Source organism: Helianthus annuus, chromosome 13 (genome assembly GCF_002127325.2).
Source record: "Helianthus annuus cultivar XRQ/B chromosome 13, HanXRQr2.0-SUNRISE, whole genome shotgun sequence".
Classification (NCBI taxonomy): Eukaryota; Viridiplantae; Streptophyta; class Magnoliopsida; order Asterales; family Asteraceae; genus Helianthus; species Helianthus annuus.
Genome location: NC_035445.2, coordinates 129,192,649 through 129,204,827, shown reverse-complemented (window position 1 = coordinate 129,204,827; position 12,179 = coordinate 129,192,649). Strand labels below are relative to the sequence as shown.

Below are 12,179 nucleotides of genomic sequence, written 5' to 3'. Positions count from 1 at the left end.
CGAGATCGGTCATTCGCAACTAACCGGTCCTGAGCTTTTACAAGAAACGACTGACAAAATCCTTCAGATTCGAGACAACTTGGTGAAAGCTCGAGATAGACAGCAAAGTTACGCCGATAGAAGATGCAAGCTCCTTGAATTTGACGTTGGCGACTACGTACTCCTATAGGTATCACCTTGGAAGGGTGTGGTCAGATTCGGCAAGAAAGGGAAACTAGCGCCACGATATGTTGGACCTTTTAAGATTCTGGAAAGGATCGGAAAAGTCGTCTACAGACTCGAACTACCGGAGGAACTTAGTAACGTCCACCTGACTTTCCATGTGTCAAACCTCCGAAAATGCCTTGCTGACCATGATCTGATTGTACCTCTCGACGATCTTCAAGTCAACGAAACGCTACACTTCGTGGAGAAGCCTGTCGAAATCATGGATCGCCAAACCAAGCAACTCAGACGCTCGCGCATCCCTATCGTGAAAGTCCGATGGGAAGGCAGACGAGGCGCAGAGTTCACTTGAGAACTCGAAAGCGACATGAAGGCTAAGTACCCGCAGTTGTTTAAATGAAGATCTGAAGCGAGAAATTGGCAAGACCATTCACGGTGCTGTGCAGCTTTCAGCCTAATTTCGAGACGAAATTCCCTAAACAAGGGGAGGCTGTAACATCCCGTGTTTCCGAATGTCAAAGTCAAAGTCAAAGTTAAGTTTGACTTCTTTAACTGACCCTAGTCTATTTTATGTTTTAATTGTATTATGTGGAGTAAGTGTTGTTAATCGAAAGAATCGAAGTAATCGAATGTTTAATCGACGCGAAATGCTTAACGACTGTGAATAGTAGGAAGTAACAATGCGATAAAGTTAATCAATTAATAATCAAGCTAATCGAATCATCATCGAACTCGAAACTCGAATTATGCGACTTTGGTATTATTTATACGTGTGTGTGTGCCTTATGTGTTACTTGTGCGTGTTTACTTTATGTTATGTGTGGTGATCAATCGAATCGAAACTCGAAACTCAATCGCAATCGAAACCGAATTCGAATATGTAATATAGATGCTTGTATGTAGATATAGTAGTTGGGACTAAAAGTAATTTGAATAGGAACTCAATCGTTTTCGTGTCGTCTTCAATCGAAATCGAAATATCAGAAATCGTCGCTCGAAACAACCAAAACAGGCTGTTGATCGATCAGGCTATTAGCCGATCGAATAGCCCAGCCGATCGGACAGACTGTCCGATCGAGTAGGCTGTCCGATCGGGATGCCTGGCCAATCGGTCAGCTCTTTCCTCTTTTAGAAGCCTACAAATAGCCTTGTCATTGTCATTCTTTCCACTTTTGGAAAGTCTCTGACCGACCAGCTCGTGTTCCTCACTATTTCTCAGATTTCTCTCAATCCCGGTAAGATTTCATCCTAAATCTTGTAAGTTTTTTATCTATGCACACTTCTACACCTTTCTATCTTTCAAATCTTGATTTCTAACTGTGAAATCATCAAGATCTAAGTATTCTAGGATGATGTCATCATGGTGTTCTTCAAGAACTTCATGTTTTGGCCACAATCCACCAAGAATCACTTGGATTTAACCGATTTCCACATAAATAAACAAGGATCTATCCTAGATCTAAACATTACACGAGGAAAAGGATTGAAAGATGGATTTTCAACTTTCTTTCAACCCTTTTACACTCAATGTCTTCAAACCAGTAGAAACGGAGCTTGAGCCAACTCACTAATCATTCTAGTAGTTGTGTGGTTCAAGATTCGGATTGTGACAACCGGTAATTAACGGTTCCTAATTACGCGATTAACAAATGTTTAAGGTGATGATAAATATTGTTTAAGGCACGAATTAACTTAATTAGGGTATTGGAATGCCTAGGAGCGACTATTCGACGTTACAGTATGCGAATTATAATCGGTGGAGAAACTGTGTAACGATAAACGATAGCGAACTGACACCGGACGAAATACTGCCAACGCCGAAAAATAAATACTAGTTCGTATACACATATATACACACCCGATACATATGGGTACATTTGTAGTTTTATCGTGTTCAATTGTTATTTTATAAACCATGTCATTAAATTAAATCCTTGTTAGTTATGACTATGTTAAAGACTAGTTGGATTTAACTTAAACTTTGTTTATAAAACTAACTACCTTTTAACATCTACTTTTCTATATTAATCCTCAAGACTCTAAACACATCACCCCACCATCTGACTTCCCTAGTGAATATAAAATTTCACACACATTAATTAGTTGAATGATGCACAAAAGTCAGTGTAGTAAAAGACACACATTTCTTGTTTCCCCATCCATGATGTACGTTTCCAAGAAAGTAAAGAAGGAACATGCTCCACCATCATAGTCATGAAAAGTACAATAGTCATCCATTCTTGTATTATAAAAATTCCAAATGCCATAATTATGAAACAAGATGTGGGTTTGTGAATAAATAAAACACTGTGTTCGTGTTCCACCACCATCACTCATCTTCTAAATTTTCTATCTCTCCCTAACCTTTTCATATTCCGGCCGCCGAGAGGCTCGACGATCAGTCGTCTGCCGGATTAGCGTGTGAGGCCGCTCCTTCTCTGCTTGACCTCCATTCTAATTCGCTTTCGATCTTATCCATTCGCCGCTCGGGTCCGGTTTTCGTTTCGTTTTTGTTTTTCTTTTCTTCATTTTTCTTGGGCTCCTATTCACCGGTGGCTCGACGTAGGTAGCTTCTTTCATGGATGGTTCAGACGAAGGGTGGGAGGTGCAGGGCAACAATCGAAGACAAAGAAGGGAGAATGCTGATTTCAAATCAAACATTTCAAAGTTTTTTTGTTTCAAATATTCCCCAGGGGTGCAGGCCTTGGGACTTGGCTGATGCCTTCAGGCCTTTCGGAGAGATCGCTGGGGCTTTTATTGCGAAAAAGAAAGACAAGGAAGGTAGAACCTTTGGATTTGTTAGCTTTAAAGGTGCTAGGGATGTGGATGAGCTCTTGGTTAGTATGTCGAAATTGAAGCTGGGCGGCAACAAGTTGGTTATCAATGTCGCTCTTTTTGACAAAGAAAATGTAGGTGCGAAACCGTCCCGGAGCAGGGGAGGAGGTAGGCCGATCCCCAGTGGCCCGGTAGGTGCTAATCCGAAGGTGAAGGATAACAACCCTGTTAAGCCTGGAGTGTCCTTTCTGGACATTCTAACAAACAAGTCCCATGCTGTTGAAAAGGAAGATGAGGTGATCCTCGACCCCGCTGTTTTTTCCCTTTCGGACCTGATCGGGAAAGCCGTGGTCGGAAGAACTCGGGGTTTCTCGGAGTTAAGACTTCTTAAGTCTTCCATCTCTAAAGCTGGGTTCGAGAAGGCCTCTCTTCAATACCTCGGAGGACTCTCGGTTTTGGTTTCTTTTGAAAACGGAGACGTTGTTAATAAGTTTCTTGAAGAGAAGGAGGTTTGGAACAATTGGTTTTCGAGTCTTAATCCTTGGCTGGGTCAGTCTCAACCTTTTGAACGCCTCGCGTGGGTTAACATTACCGGTGTTCCTCCGCACCTGCTTTCCAAAGAAGTATTCGACGCTATCGGCAGCAAGTACGGGAAAGTTGTCCACTCCTCTCAGTTCTCAGAGTCTGAAAGGGATCTCTCGTATGATCGGTTAGGGATTCTTCATGGCTCAGGTAATCGGATTAATGGCATTCTTACCCTTTGCTGGCAAGATAAGAGGTACAAAGTTTGGGTTATGGAAGAGAATTGTCAATGGATACCTGACTTTCTCGATGAAGATGAAGAGTCGGTTGGGGTATCATCAGAACTGGGGGGAAACGCTGATCTTCCGGTGGCGGACCTTCCGAGGGCTGGCAGGAACGATTCCTTGGAAGATGAAAAGGTTAATCGGTTATTCGAGCCGGAAATTAATATAAGAGAGGAAGATTTTTCTTCATTGCATGGAGGTGGGGCCCAGTCTCCAATAAATGATCCGGTATTTTTTCCACGTGCTTCCAATGAAAGAAATAAAGGATCCGACAATTCGGATTTAGGTAGAGGTGGGCCTTCTTTTAAGAATAATTGGATTAATCTTGTAGCCCAATACTCTCCTAGGCCCAAGAAAAGGAGAAGAGGGGAGGATCTTTTCAACCTTGATGAACAGACTGACCTAAATCTTTTTGACCTTAACGCCGGTCCTGCGGAGAAAGGGATGGAGTCAGGCGGTTCGGTAGACTCGGTTTTTAATCTTAATAATAGTCCGAATGGAGATACTAAGGAGGCCCCAGTTAATTCTCTAGTCGATGTTGGGGATACGGCTTTGGCAGAAGATAACGATGTTGTGCATGAATCTGCTCAGGTTTCGATTGAAAAGGAAGCCCAAGAAACCATCAACTTTGGTAATATGGTTGGAGTGAATTTGGAGGGATTAGCCGACAAAGTTATCGAGGTCATCAGATCAGAAGGTATTAATGGAGTTCCCAAATGAATACGTTGTCAATCAATATTAGAGGCTTCGGAGTCGAGAAAAAAGCTAAATGGATTAGGAATCGCAGAAGTGCAGAGAAGGTTCAACTGTTAATGTTTCAAGAGACTGGTAGATCGGGTATTTCGGATGTGGATATCTCGTCTTTCTGGGGTAACTCGAATTGGGAAAAAGCTGTTGTCGATCCCTCTGGTAGATCCGGTGGTCTCCTTTGTGTTTGGGAGAAGGGGATTTTTTCTCTCATCTCGTCTGTTTCAGACCCGAATTTCCTCCTTCTTTCAGGTAATATGAAAGGTAACAATGACTTGTTTAATTTTTTAAACGTGTACGCTCCGCAATCTCAGGTCGATAAAAGAGTATTATGGAATAAAATCCTTGGTCTTATGAACTCTCAGCCTGGTTTATGGTTTCTTGCTGGAGACTTTAATGTCGTTAGATGTCCAGAAGAGAGAAAAAATTCCAAATTCAAACCTCATTGCGCTAGGGAGTTTAATGATTTTATCTTCGAGGCTGGTCTTTGTGAATATGAAATGAAGGGGTCTAAATTCACTTATATGTTGGAAGGGGTTAACGGTAGGAAGTTTAGCAAAATTGACCGGGTGTTGGTTTGCAACAGTTTTCAAAACAAGTGGCCTGAGGCCTGTGTGAGAGTGTTGCCCCGAGGGTTTTCGGACCATAACCCAATCTTGGTCTCGATCAAGAATCTGAATTTTGGCCCTAAACCGTTTAGGTTTTTCAGTTCTTGGCTGGATAGGTCAGATTTTGGGAAGGTTGTGGAGGAGGCTCTGTCCGATTTCAGGTTCTCTGGGCCTCTTGACCAAAAGCTTCTTATGAAGTTCAAAATTTTAAGAGAGAAAATTAAGATCTGGAGAGACGAGCTCAGATCTAAGGAAGAGGAGGAGGTTATTAAAGCTAAAGAGGAACTAGACGACCTGGATATTATTATGGAAGACAGAGATTTAACAGATGAGGAAGAGTGGATTAGGTTGGAATGTAAAAAAAGAATTCAGTTTTTGGAAGAGTTGAAATCGAAGGATATTAAACAAAGAGCTAGGACCCGTTGGGCTATGGATGGGGATGACAACACAGCTTATTTTCACAGCTTGGTTAACAAAAGGAAAGTGTCTAATAGTATCCCTGGTCTTCTGGTCGGCGGGGTTTGGGCGACTAAACCTACAATAATTAAAAAAGCGGTCCATGATTTTTTCAGAGATAAATATAAGGAGGAGTTGTCGATCCGTCCCAGATTGGACTGTTCTTTCAGCAATACGCTCTCTGTTGACGATGCTAACATGCTTATTGAAAAATTTTCAAGAGACGAAATTAAGTCGGCAGTTTTCGAGTGTGGTAGCGACAAGTCCCCGGGTCCGGACGGTTTCAATATGAAATTCATTAAAGGTTCTGGGTTTTTTTTGAAGCTGATTTCATCGACATTTTTCATAGATTCTTTGAAGAAGGATCTTTTTCGAGAGGATGCTCATCCTCTTTTATTACCATTATTCCGAAAACTAAAGATCCGGAAGGTTTAAATGATTATCGGCCTATTACCCTGGTGGGCGTCTTAAATAAGGTGGTGTCTAAAGTGTTAGCCAACAGGCTCAAAAAGGTTATCGGATCAATTATTTCCGACTCTCAAACGGCTTTTTTGAAAGATAGGATGATTTTGGACGGGCCCTTAATTCTGAACGAGGTAATAGCTTGGATGAAGAAGGTTAAATATAAAGCTTTTATATTCAAAATCGATTTCGCTAAAGCCTACGATAATGTCAACTGGAATTTTGTTATTTCGGTGATGTCCCAATTGGGTTTTCCTCTTCGATGGTGTCGGTGGGTTTATGGGATCTTATCCTCTGCTAGAACGGCGGTCCTGGTTAACGGGTCCCCGACGTTCGAGTTTAATTGCTCTAAAGGAATGAAACAAGGTGATCCGATTTCCCCCTTCTTGTTTTTACTCGTTAATGAGGCTTTCTCGAGCATGATTCGTAAGGCGGTTGACTTGGGAATGTTGAAAGGTATTAACCTTCCTAATGACGGGCCGATTATTTCTCACCTTTTGTATGCAGATGATTGTATCTTTCTTGGGGAATGGACTGATCATAACTTAAAGAGCGTTTTGAAACTTCTAAGGTGTTTTTATTTTTGCGCCGGTCTCAAAATTAATTTGAACAAGTCTCTTCTCTTCGGCGTCGGTGTGGCTTCTGGCGAAGTTAATAGAGTGGCGGATTCTTTTTGTTGTAAAGTTGGAGAATTGCCTTTCTTTCATCTCGGGACCTTAGTCGGCGCTAAGATGCACAAAATTGACAGTTGGAAAGCGGTGTTCGATATCTTTGAGTCCAGGCTCGCTTTGTGGAAATCCTCAACTCTCTCAATCGGTGGCAGGTTAACCCTTATAAAGTCTGTTCTCGAAAGTATTCCTAACTATTTCCTCTCGCTTTTCAAAGCTCCAGTGAGTGTGGTTAGAGGTTTGGAAAAGATAATGAGGAGGTTCCTTTGGGGTGGTAACAGCGATGCCTCTAAAATCCCTTGGGTTGCTTGGAGCCGTCTCTCGTTACCTATCGAGATGGGTGGGATCGGAATCTCAAATCTCTCGGACGTTAACATAGCGCTTCTATCTAAATGGTACTGGAGATTTAAAACTGAACCTAATGGTTTATGGAGGAAGGTAATTGTTTCAATTCACTCCAAAATAGATTGTTGGAGATCGATTCCGTGTAACAAAAATGTTAACGGCATTTGGAAACACATTATTGCTTTGTTAGAGAAAACGAAGATTGGGGCTGTTAACTTAACTCAGAACTTTACTGGTCAAGTTGGTAACGGAGCTTTGATTAGTTTTTGGCTGGATCGGTGGGCTGACAACCAAGCTCTCAAAGATAAGTTTCCTTTTTTATTCCGTCTTGAAGCTGAGAAAAACTGCAAGGTAGCCGACAGATTTAATGTTGCTTCTAATTCTTTTTCTGGTAATTGGGTTTGGTTGAGGTCTTTAGTTTCTGGTATTGAATCTGAAGAGCTGCTGTCGTTGGAATCCCTGCTGTCCGATAAGTCCTTATGCGACGCTCTTGACAAATGGGAATGGACCGGTGGTAAGTACAATGACTTTTCGGTTAAGGACGTTAAATCTTTCCTCAGAAGCGAGATCGATTACAGCGGAAACTTCATTTTTAAGTGGTCTAGGTGGGTTCCAAAGAAATGCAACATCTTAATGTGGAGAGCCGAGATGGGAAGGATCGCGACTTCTGACGCGCTTATTAGAAGGAATTGTTTTAACGGTGACTCGGTTTGCCCCTTATGCGAAGATGGCGAGGAATCGGCTGCTCATCTCTTTTGTTCATGCTCAGTCGCCTCAAATATTTGGTGCATGATCAGTAGTTGGTGCAAGATCAGTCCTATTTTCGCCTTCTCTATCCAAGACCTTCTCCTTATTCACGAACACGCTGGCTTAAACAAGGTTGCTAATGAAGCTCTCCATGGTATTATCATTACTGCCTGCTGGTGTATTTGGTCGGCGAGGAACGATAGGAGATTCAATAATGGAAGAAAAGAAATCCTTGATATTTTTCAAGATATTAAAATTTTAGGCTTTCATTGGTACCATAATAGATCTAAGAACAGAAGTATAGTTTGGAGAGATTGGTGCTCTTTCAATTTGATGTAATTTGGTTCTTTCGTTTTGGGCGTCCCTCGGTTGAGGGTTGCTTGTGAATAAAAGTTAATTTTCAAAAAAAAAAAAAACACTGTAGTACAAGACTATTTTCTTTTTTCATCGGTTTCCCAAACCGAATTCACTATCCCTAGAAAAAAAAAATTTATAACAATAATGAATTGATTACTTAACACCCCATGATTCACTTTTACCTTTTAGTTACTGTTGAAAAGCTTAATATTTAGATATTCTTGTCTCCAGCATGCTCGTGCAATCAAATCAACTCTTACACCATCATACTTATTTGTTTGAACTTCAAGGTACTCGACTGAATTGTGCAAGTCTTATACAATTTAATAATTCCAAGTCTTATACAATTTAATAATTCCCTGTGGAAACCAAGATATAATAACTCACAAATAACAAAAATAAGACTATCCGCATCAGTGAAAGGCTATCCTTTCTACAAACAGCCTAATCAGCATGCCACATCAGCTTTTCACTTATTCTTCCCACAAACACTTTTTACCCACAACAATAACATATATATCCTTCCCACAAACAACCTTATAAAAAAAAAGAAAGGACCCACCATTAGCCCATTCTTCACCATTCTTCCCCAAGAAGTGTGAAGAATGAACACCCTCCATGTCATCCTCTATAACACCCACTAATCCATCCCTCTCACAAATGCCCTCCACATAGGAATGAACACCCTCCATATCACCTACAAACATCCTTGATGTGGATAGTCTAACACATCACGCACACACCCTTGTCTCTCTCTCAAAACCCTATCCTTCAAAAAGAAACCTGCACACCAGATACCTTCACGCTCTGATCTCTCTCTAGAACTCAGGAATTCCGGCAAAGATCCATGACAGACGGCCGGTCACCTTGGCGGCGGTCCGGCGAACAGCGCCGCTTTGACTCGCGGCGGCGGAGATTGCTTCCCGGCAACCGTATCTCCGACGACAGATCAGTGATGCTCTTGCTCTTCACCGGTAAACTCTCACCCCCCCCCTGTGACGTATGATACGGACCACCACCACCATCGTTGTGGTGGTGGTGAGCAATGACTGGCATGGTAACGAAACATGAGACAAAGAGAGGGAAAGAGAGAGAGAGAGGAGGATGATCGACAACAGATGGCGGTGGCAGTGTCTCGACAAATACCGGCGGCGGTATTTTTATTTCGGCGAGTTTCAGTCCGGTAACCCCACGATTTCCTTTATCTTCTTATGTTTTTGTTATTTTTTTTACATACCCAAGTTCTCCGGTTAGTGGGGTGTTGTTTCAGGGTGGTTGTGGCTGAGTGAAGGTGGCGGTGAAGTCCCCGGCAGCCGGTGCCGATAACCGTATGGCAGCGGCGGTCAGTGGTGGTGCTTGGTTTGGTTGAGGTTCTCTTCAGATGTGGTTCACTTCCGGTTCAAATTTTAGGTTTAACCCAGTCAACTTTGTTATTGTTCGACAAGAAAGCAGGATGGCGACTCAGTTCAGTCTCGGCTCGGGTTCGAGTTAACTCAGCCAAACGGGTCAGTCGAGTCAACCCGGTCGACTCGGTCAACATCCGAGTCAACTCGGGTCAACAAGTCAACCTTGATTTGATTACGGTACAACTCGGTTCAGTTATGGTTCAAGCTTGGTTCGAATCGGTCAACTGGTTTCGGTGCGGGTTACGGGTCGACAAGTCAACACTGGTCAACTGGTCAAACCCCAGTCAACGGCAGTCAACTGTCGGTCAACAGGTCAAACGTGGCCAACACGAAGGACCCGGTAAAGTTTTAAGCGAAACAAGTTATTATACGTTAGTTTAGACTTTAGATTTTTCTAGACTACGCGAAACCGAGCTCGACCCGATTAGTTCACGCTTATTCATTAGCGACTTGTTAAATTCTTGGCGTTTTTACTGAAAATTATATCTATATAGTGTTTATGTTATTGGAAAATATGTTGAAAATTATTGCGTTTTGATCAAAACATCGACACTTTGGATGTCGAGGTTATTCTAAAAACAGAGGAAACTCTGTCCGTTTTTCGTAAAAACCCGAATTACAAAACGAGGTTATATCATATAAAACGACACCAATCGAAACTCTAGCGTTCTTATAAAACTAAATATAAAAGTATACGTGTTTAGTGTCGTTTTATAACTTATAAAACTGAAATTATAACATTTCGACGACACGCGAGCTGCCACTTAACAAAACCCGACACTTATTTAGATAAGCATCGATATTTCCGAGTACTTTCTTAAAATAATATAAGGATTTATATTTATTTCAAACGTCGTTACGTAGTGTATTTTTATAAGATAGATATAACACATATATATATATTTACGACTTACGAAAACTACGACTAGTCGTATTACTATTTCATCTACGCCTTTATTCGCGACGACTAACACGACGCTGTAAGTATATTTATATTTAAATATATAAATATATTTATCTTATAACACTCGAAAACTAAGTCGATTTCATGACTTGGTTTTACCCCGATTATAAACGGGATCAAATAACCATAGATTGGTTATTCTAAGTCAAGTCAACACTACCTTAGAGTCATTTAGTTAACGACTCGGTAGAGCTCGGACACGTAGTTTAGCTACGTTGATTTAATTAGAAACTTATAAGTGATTCCTTGTTAGGAATGCTTTAATTGCACGCTAGCGAGTTCACATTCTTGGAAAGACATCACGGAATCACACTTAGCTAGCTTTGCACAGGAATATCCAGGTGAGTTCATAACCCCCACTTTTTACTGTTTTACATTTTTATAAATGTTTTCGGGGGTGGAAAGACATGCAAGTTTTGCAAAAGTGAACAACTTTTCGTTGAACGAAAACTCATATTTCTAAACCATATTGCGAATGGATTTCAAGGAACTCAAATGGTTTACGAACGGTTTATACTAAACATACCGGTTTTACAAAACAAACGCGTATTTTCACAAACGTGCATGATTTTCATGACTAGTGACAGGAATGTCCTAGTTACTACAACAGGACTGGGTTGTTCTGCGTACGAACAACGAGACAACCCAATGGGTTTATGTCCCCCTTTTTCTTTTGAAATACATATTAACTAGGGTATGATTAAGCTACGGAATGAACTCTTGGATCACGTGCGAATAGGCACTAACTTAGGCACCATTAATCCTTTTAAGGACCACGGAACAGGGGGTAGATCTATCGGGTACGGGCGAGCCCCACTCACGGTCCTTGTGCGGCCACTTAGAGTGCTTTTGTGTCCCTGTCGAAGTGAATCGACACTTAAATCGTCTACCGGGTTGAGTGCTTCCTATGTCGGCACACATATTAATGTCTTAGCTACACATTAATGATCAACATGTTCATAGACGCAATACATACCTACTTATAAACTGAACTTTCAAATGTTTTTAAGATTCATTTGATGTAAACTCACAAATACATGGATTTACAAACTTTGGTAACGTTATTATACCTAAGTAAGAGGACGCGCTGATCCTGCTTACAAAGGTGCGTTTGGACTCGGCCCATTCTCTCTCGTGCAATGCACAAAGACTATTGTGGGCTAGACTCACAGTTTTTCATATATCATGCCAAGAAAATAATTTTACTGTATTTTCTCAACAACTTTGAAACCGGTTATCAAAAAGATTATTTTAAATCTTTTCAAAACAAACTATGAACTCGCTCAACTTTATGTTGACTTTTTCGCATGTTTCTTTCTCAGGTTGCATTTTCAAAACTATGGAACGGTTGGAATAGGAGAACCCATGGGAATTCGAGTACTTAGCGGCGTTCTTTTTCTAGAAGTCTTAGCTTATTTGCTTCCGCTGTGCAATGAAGATACCGGTCCAGTCACGCCAGCTCTGATATTTCGGGATTATCGTTTTCAATTCCTACTAATCCTTCTTGATTGTGTGAAGTCCAAACATTACGAACGGGTCATGAAGATACAAGGTATGTTTTTAGACTTGTTTTTGTGTATTGAGGACAATACACGAATTTTTGGGGGGTGGTAGGGACATTTACGATATCCGTTTTGAAAAATTTTAACTTATAAAAATTCACAAAAACATTT

At 41.2% G+C, this 12,179-nt stretch overlaps 1 long non-coding RNA gene across 1 annotated transcript; it reads left to right on the top strand.

Moving 5' to 3' along the window:
- The first annotated feature begins 8,866 nt into the window (after positions 1–8,866).
- Positions 8,867–11,873, top strand: LOC110903241. Its single transcript, XR_004877688.1, has 3 exons — positions 8,867–9,882; positions 10,760–10,847; positions 11,829–11,873. It is a non-coding gene; the product is annotated as an uncharacterized LOC110903241 (long non-coding RNA).
- The last annotated feature ends 306 nt before the right edge of the window (positions 11,874–12,179 follow it).